Here is an 8,277-nt window from a genome sequence, read left to right as displayed (position 1 = left end):
CTGTCTGGGAGTCCAGAGTCTGTGGGTTCAAATCCCTGCTCATGTCTCCTGGATGTCAATGGCCAGCTAAAGATCACCCCCACAGGGAGTGGCTCAGGGGTTATGTGCCCTGCCACCTGTGCAGGCGTGGGCAAGCTGCATAGTCTGAAGGAGCCCAGTTGCCCCCCAGCTGGCAGTTGCAGACAAGGAAGGGGCTGGCTTGTGCAGCTGTGGCAAGCTGAGCAGGCCCTGGCCAGCTGGGGAGGACTAGCCTCAGTCAGAGGGAGGCAATAGTAAACCCCCTCTGAATACGGCTTACCATGAAACCTTATTCGTAGGGTCGCCATAAGTCGGAATCGACTTGAAGGCAGTCCATTTCCAATTTTTCCAAGAGTCTAAACCTCTCACTTGGCTGCTTGAATGAATTGCTATTTCTGTCATCAAATACCCTGTATTTAACAGAATGACTTTACATTGCTTGTCTCTTTGACCATCAGTTTTGAGAAGAATCTGATTAGCTTGAATGCAGAGGCTTTTAGTTTCACTTCTGCTAAACTCAAGTGTGGTGATGAGGTAAAACCTGCAAATCCTCCACTTGAAATTCGTAGATGCTGCTCTGTGAATTGCTGTTGGCAGTGGGCTTAAATGAACAGCAAGGCAACAAAATGTCCAGATAATTATTAATTATTATTACAGCCACAGCATACAGGAGACAAAATCTTTTCCAGAGTATGTGGATGGAGGAGGAACAAAGAGTAGAGTGTGGGGCAGGTCAGTTCAATGGAAGTAAATATTCCATTGGTATTGTGCAACTTGCTGAAATCAGGTGGCCTTTCCTGGCCTCTGGGCTCTGCAAGGGCTATTTTTTCACAGCTGATAAGACTTTTTTGCAGTGTTTTGGTTGGTGACAGATTGCAGTGGTCTGTAGATAGAGGTCATTCCCCTTTGCAAAAAAAGATGTGTCAAAGGTGATGGGTTGAATACTCCAAACGTCAACAGATGCCAGAAGGAGATTAGCACTGGTGACACTTTCCCCTGTTGAGGAAAAAAAATGGTCAGGGCAAAAGTGGGGGCTTTACAATGGTGGAACAAATTGGGATGGTGGGGGAAGGGTACCCACATTTGATACAGCAGCAGTGGGTGCTGACAACTGGCCAGTGACCAACAAGGCTGAGCTCATTCTTGAGAGACTCTCCGAACCATGCAAGCCCATTTTCCCCAAGCCATGCTCACTTGCCCCACACCTGAAATAATTTATGGAATCAGGTGTCAAGCAAGGAAAGATGTGTCTGCAAATTAACAACTGGGAGCTTTAAAATGAGCTGCCAGTTGTTCCTTGGCAAATGGGGCTTGTACTCAGCACCTTTTAATTTGGCACCAAGTGCAACCTCCATTGCAATTGGTTCCCAGAATCTCAACTGGAGGTGTTCCCAAGTGGGAGGTGCCAAAAGCAGGGTTTGAAGACAGCACCAATCACATGATCAGTGGTGGCTTCAAGCCCCACTTGGAATGGCTGGGATCTTCCTTTGCAGCAAGAGTTGAATGCAAACCATGCTGCAAATGAAGAATGTCCTGGTTGCTGGAAGTGGGGCAAGAGCAACTCCTGTTTGTTATTTTGTTTATGCTCTAGAAGGGAGATAGAGTGAGGGTCCTCCAGATAGCTAGGCTTGAATACCTTTACCTGTGATGCTCTGACTGACTTCCTCCGTCCAGACTGATATGCTTAGGGAAGCTTATCTGCCCCTCCTCCTTCCCCTCTTTCCTTTCATCTCTTCTTCGACTGTCCGAGAGAGAGGAGACATCCCTTTGTCTCTGCTCCCTCCTTCCTGAGCCATGAGGACAACTCCCAAACATGGGCATTGCACCTCCAACTTAGTTAGTTAGAACTAGGTATGCCTTTCCTATCTACTATGTATTTCTATAAATAAAGTAGCTTTTCTTATTTTACTCTTAAGTCTCAGTGATCTCAATGCACACACTGGCACACACACACCTCAGACCATTGACAATCTCTGCTAATATCTATACAAATTTACATAACAATGCTGACACCACATGATTGACAGGTAGGCGGCTGAAAATATTCCATATCTCTGCCTTACAGTAGAGGAAGGATTGATGGATCTAGCCTTTCAGGCATCTAGATCTCAAAGCCCACTCTCAGAAGTCATGCCAATGCCACTTTCTTATAAAAATCACATGTAAGGCAAGAATACAATCCTCACAGGAGACAAAGAGCAAGCAATTCAGCTTCCTTGACTTTGGGCTGATTAGCAGTATGCCTGGCAGCCAGAGGGAGTCCTTCATACACCCCATACCTGTGGAACCCTGGTTGCGCCCATGCCCCAACTTATCTGTCTCTGTCAATGAGCATGTCCTATGGTCTTGGCAGGATACTGCTCTGCTGCTCACCACCCCTTCTGCACCTTGAACACGGGTTTTCCCCACTGCTGTGCTGGCTCGAAATTGTTGGAAGTGGGGCAAGAGCAACTCCTGTTTTGTTCTTTTGTTTCTGTTCCAGAAGGGAGATAGAGTGAGGGTCCTCCAGATGGATAGGCTTGACTACCTTTACCTGTGATGCTCTGACTGACTTCCTTCGGTTGTTAGACTGATACGTCTTAAGGGAAGCTTACCTGCCCCTCCTCCTTCCGCCTTCTCTTCTCTTCTAGAGAGGAGACACCTTTGTCTCAGCTCTCTCTCTCCTAGCCATGAGGGCAATTCCCACGCCTGGGCATTGCGCCTCCAACTTAGTTAGTTAGTTAGAACTAGGTATGCCTTTCTATCTACAATGTATTTCTATAATTAAAGTAGCTTTTCTTATTTTACTAAGTCTTAAGTCTCAGTGATCCTAATGCAGGGTAAAAGCCTGCCTTCTTAGGTAAACACACACTGGCACACTCGCATTTCAGACCACTGTTACTCTCTGCACAACAGCAGAAATAACCACCACCACTGCCTGGAGGTCCCAGCATGGGTCACAACAATATAAACAATTTTAAACAAATTGCGTTCACAACTAGAATGGTGACAGGGAGCTCTGTCCTGGCTTTTCTTGGCTTCCTCACAGTATCACGTCCTCCATTCTCTCTCCCTCCCCCTCATCTTAGTTACTGAGTGCCAGAAGCCAGTCCTCCAAGGGCTGCCCAGAGGAGAACATACCTCCATCTGAGGCTGCCGCTGCTGGCTCCAGCAACACATTATCTTTAAGAGACAAAAGATTCTGGCATATGCAAATATAACCCACATGATCTGCAAATGCAGAAGACAGGAAGTGAGAAACTACAACATGGAGCCATTCTATCCTCAGTGGCCACCCCAGAGCCTTAATTCCCCATAGCAGTAAAAGCAGAAGAGTTTTCAAGTTACACAGGTGAGCTACTGCATATGATGGGGGTTGTTTGTTCTGTTTTATGGTATTTATTTATGTTTTAATGTATTGTAAATCCCTAGCAGACCTTCAGGAAACAAATGACTAACAAGTCAATAACAACAACTGTTGGAATAGGTGGTTCAACTCCAACTTGTGGGTTGAGGCTGCATGGGGTTAAAAACGGTAGCTAGAGAGGAGACCTCCTGATTGCTAGGCTAATACCTGTCCTTTGATCTCCTGCTGACTCTCCCTTCCTGCTAGACTGATATGCATAGGATGTTGACCACATCTCCTTCCTTCTTCTTTTTCTCTTGAGAGGGAGGGCAGACATCTTCTGTTTGTCTCTCCCTCTCCTCCAAGCATGAGGGCAAACACTAGGCTTAGTGTTTGCATCTCCAACTTAGCTCGTTAGCTAGATGTAGAACTCTTTCGTATCAAGTATGTATTTCCAGAATAAAGTAGTTATTTCTTATTTTAAAGCTTAAAGTCTCTGTCTGACTAATTTGCAGGGAAGGTGTAATCTTTAGCAAAGATTCAAACACACATAAAGGCTCACTCAGTCTCTCCATTCCCAATTTCGCCACTCTGCGATGACAACAACAATGCCATGAACAATGTGTTTCTGTTAGGGACACGCATATTTGGATTGGAATACAAAATTACTTTTCCTGACAGTTTCCTTCACTGATGATGATGTATAAGCTGCTTAGGGGTTTTCCAGGGACTGATTAAGAGTTTCCTTTCATAGAACTGGCTAACGAAAAAGGAGGAATGTAGTCGCTGAACTATTTTCTTTTGCCTGCTGAAAAATTTCAGACTCCGTTAATTCTGTTCCCTCTCTTTAGAGTGAAGAGACCAACCCCCTCTGACAAGGACCTGATGCCTCCACCAAGTTTTCAAAGGGCAGCAGCCCTTGACAGGCAGCATCTTTGTACTTGAACCAGCCTCTGTGATGTTGACTCTGAACTCTGCATGTGCCTTCCTGTTGGGGTCTTGCTGATTGGCTGAAGAAAATGAGGCCAGCAAGTGGATGGTCATATCAGCAGCTGTGAGCCTCCCTGCTCCCCATGAACTTCTTGCTTGATCTGGTGACAAAAACACATCACGTTTGGGAAAGCATGCTCTAATAAGATCCAGAGCATGGAAAATCTAGTAAATTAGACAAGGAAAAATTGATTTCTTTTCTATTTTGTACAAATGTCTGTGCTGTTCTGTCTCTTGTAGTTAAACTTATTTTAAAACAAGAATGTTCTGACTGTAAAGATTCCAAAACAAACTGCCCATTACTTTCCTGCTCCTATTAGTACTAAGGAAGTTACCAAGTGTGGAAAGGCAAGACAAAAAAATGAACGGGCTCAAAAGTCCAAAAGGAAGTAGTACTCTCTGGTTGACGTACATAGCTCCATTACTCCTCTGATGCCTGCTTGGAAAAAAGAAAAGAAAAAGGAAGCATCTGCACCATTTGGAGCCATTCTGGAGTCTGTGGTTTATTCAGCATAATTTATTTTGCTTTGCACCAGGAATTCTGCTACCGCTCCCCCCCCCCTTTGAAGAGGTTATCGGGCTTTTGCCACACTCTCCCAAACAGCTTTTCACAGCTTAAAAGAGCTGAAAACTCTTCCGAGAGTGCTCGTTTCAGTGCCCCACGGCGACAGCCTTGGCTTCCCTAACACTTGTGCAGAATTGAGGAGTTAGCACTGTCGGAATTTCTCTATTGAGATGCGTAGCAGAGTTGCGTAGCGCTGCGGAACGGAGAATATTGAGCGAGCTTAGTGTGTGTGTGTTTGAATCTTTGCTAAGATTCTACCTTCCCTGCAAATTAGTCAGACAGAGACTTTAAGCTTTAAAATAAGAAACAACTACTTTATTCTGGAAGTACATGCTTGATAGGAAAGAGTTCTATATCTAGCTAACTGGCTATGTTGGAGCAACGAGGACTGGTCCCAGTACTGGCCCTCATCCTGGTTGAGAGGAGAGAGAAGATGTCTGCTCCCCTCTGGAGAGGAAGAGAACACTGAGAAAGGCGGGAAGGAACTGGGATCAACATTCCTTTGCTTATCAGCCTAGCAGGAAAGGGAGAGACGGCAGAGGATCAAAGGGATCGGTATAGCCTCAACCAACAAGAGGTCTAGCTCTCTAGCTACCCTTATTAACCCCATGCAGCCTCAACCCACCACGTTGGAGTTGAACCTCATACATTCCAACAAGGACAGCGCTATCTCCCCCCCTTTCTTCCCAAAAAATAAAGTGTCTACAGCACGAATAGCCAAACTCCGGGATTTGGGGCTGACTGAGAATTAATTCCGCTACTTTTCCAGGGAGGAGAGACAGGGAGATCTGCCGAAGGAGAAAACCGAAAAGGAAGGTTCAGAAATAAAGGTAAAACTTAAGAGGGATGCAATGTTTAATCAGTTAACATAGACTCGCCCTTTCATTTAAAAATTACAGCGCAGTTCTTGATATGTGTACCCAGAAGCAACTCACACTCCTAGGTAGGTAGTTAAAGACAGCAATATCAATTAAAATCACGCTATTCTTAAATACAAGTATTTCTAAAAACTACAGATGCTTGCAGGCATCATCTTGAAGGAAGGACTGTCCCTTTCCCCATCTCCCACAGGCCCAGGGAAAGGCCCTCTTGCTATGACAAACTCATGCATTGCCTAAAACAAAGCAAATCCGCTTTGCTTCAGAACTATTGCGTTTCATTATATGCAAATGTATGGAAGTTGAAGCGATCAGTCGGCTGATTAATTTACTAAAACCACACAACGAATCAGCTGAGATGTCTTTAATCAGGTGGTTGAGCTGGTTTGCAGATATTTAGAAATACTCTTCCCCAGCACGAGTTGTAGTGATGTCAAACGGAACAATAAGCAGGGCATCTTTGCATGCTTCTTCTGTTTTGTCGGCGTGTGCCGCTTTCATTTCGTAAATCTGTTTGTTTTCATTATTTCACATTAGAGCACAAAATCCCCCAATTGCTCCCTTTTAGCGATTGCACTGTGTTGGCGTTGAAATTCTCTCCGTTAGCCCAGCCCTCAACCGTATCAGACCGGTGCACGCTTGAGCCGCCGCACAGGCTCATGTTGTATCCCGCTGATACGTGCTCTTAGCCAGAATACGGACTGGCCTGGCCTCCTGCCTGTCTGCAGGGACATTCCTCTCTCAGCCCCCACCACCGACCGCTTCCTTCCTTCCTTCGGTTGCGGCTTCTTCTATTTCCATGAGGAGCAACCGCTTAGGACCACCCCCTCCCTCACCTGCACCCTGCTGTGTAGTCATACCTAAGCGGACTGCTGACACAGAAGGGAGAGGTGGGTTTGTTAAAAGAGACGGCGGGGCAGTTGCTTCAAATGGCATGCTCACATGCAGACTATTAGGGGATCTAATTGTTGGAAGTGGGGCAAGAGCAACTCCTGTTTTGTTCTTTTGTTCATGTCCCAGAAGGGAGATAGAGTGAGCATCTTCCAGATGGCTTGGCTTGACTACCTTTACCTGGGATGCTCTGACTGACTTCCTTCCATCGTTAGACTGATGAGGAGACACCTTTGTCTTCTCTCTCCCTCCTGAGCCCTGAGGGCAACTCCCAAACCTGGGTGTTGCGTCTCCAACTTAGTTAGAACTAGGTATACCTTTCCTATCTACTATTTCTATAAATAAAGTAGTGTTTCTTATTTTACTAAGTCTTCTCAGTGATCTCAATGCAGGGTAAAAGCCTGCCACTTAGGTAAATGCACACACCGGCACACAGCATCTCAGACCGTTGACAATCTCTGCTAATATCTATACAAATTTACATAACATTAATCACCTCAGCCACTATCCACAGAAGACACACAAGTCAGTCTCTATGCAAGAGAACAAATGGTCACAAGGATGACATCATCAAAATGGCAACACTGAGAAAACAGTGGGAGAACATTTAAGTTGCCCAGGAAGATGCTCTCCTCCTGTGGACCGCAGAGAAGTCACCGAACTTCAACAAAAAACACTTCAAAATAAAGAAACTGCTTGACTAGAATTTATCATCAAATTCTGTTTTATTCAATTTGGACTGAAAGGAATCGGGATGATGAGTTTCTTTCTCAGCGATAGGTGGTAAAATGTGCGTCTGACGAAGTGGCATCTGGTCTAGGACATGGAAGCCTTTTCGTTGCTTGAGCGGCAACAGCCCAACAGGTTGCCCTGTCGGACAATATACTGGAAAATTGTTTATTAAAACGGAACCCGTTGTAGTACTTGAAAAGCCTAGGGGCCTCCAAAATTCGGAAGACACTACTCACCTTTGGTTGAGCAGACAAAATGATAACGTTCATCACCACCACCACGCACGTGGTCGATAAGAGAGAGTGATTCTGTTACGCAGCACAATTATGGTCAGGATCTAAAGAGACCCATTTCATAGGTTTCAGCTAGTGTTTCTTGAACCACCACAATGCCACAAGAAAAAGGTTTTTTTAATCTGGGGCGCATCCTCGCGATTTCCGATATAGTCCAAGTATTTGCTGCTCACACAAAATAGCATTTTGAAATCCAGCTTCTGTTACCAATAACTCCAAAATCCGCAGCTGGGCAATATCTTTATTGGAACCATCCAAAATAGTGAACAAGCTGCTGTGTTCTTCAGAATTTGAAAGCTTGCTTACTATATTGTGACACTTTGGCTGGTCCTAATAAAGGTATTGCCCAGTTGTGAATTCCCCCCACTTTCCGGACCAACACGGTTATCTTTCCTTTTTATATTCCCAACGAAATTATTCTGTTGCATGGTTTAAAGCCTAGACACAAAGCTCTGCACTATATCTTTATGTAGTACACCAATAATATTTTTTTCTTTTAATGGTCCACTGCCTGGGAATTGTAATCTATGATCATGGTCACCACTCAGCACAAAAGCTCACAGACAAATCCTCAATACGGAGACA

Source organism: Rhineura floridana, chromosome 14, assembly GCF_030035675.1.
Source record: "Rhineura floridana isolate rRhiFlo1 chromosome 14, rRhiFlo1.hap2, whole genome shotgun sequence".
NCBI lineage: Eukaryota > Metazoa > Chordata > Lepidosauria > Squamata > Rhineuridae > Rhineura > Rhineura floridana.
This window is presented reverse-complemented; position numbering follows the sequence as displayed.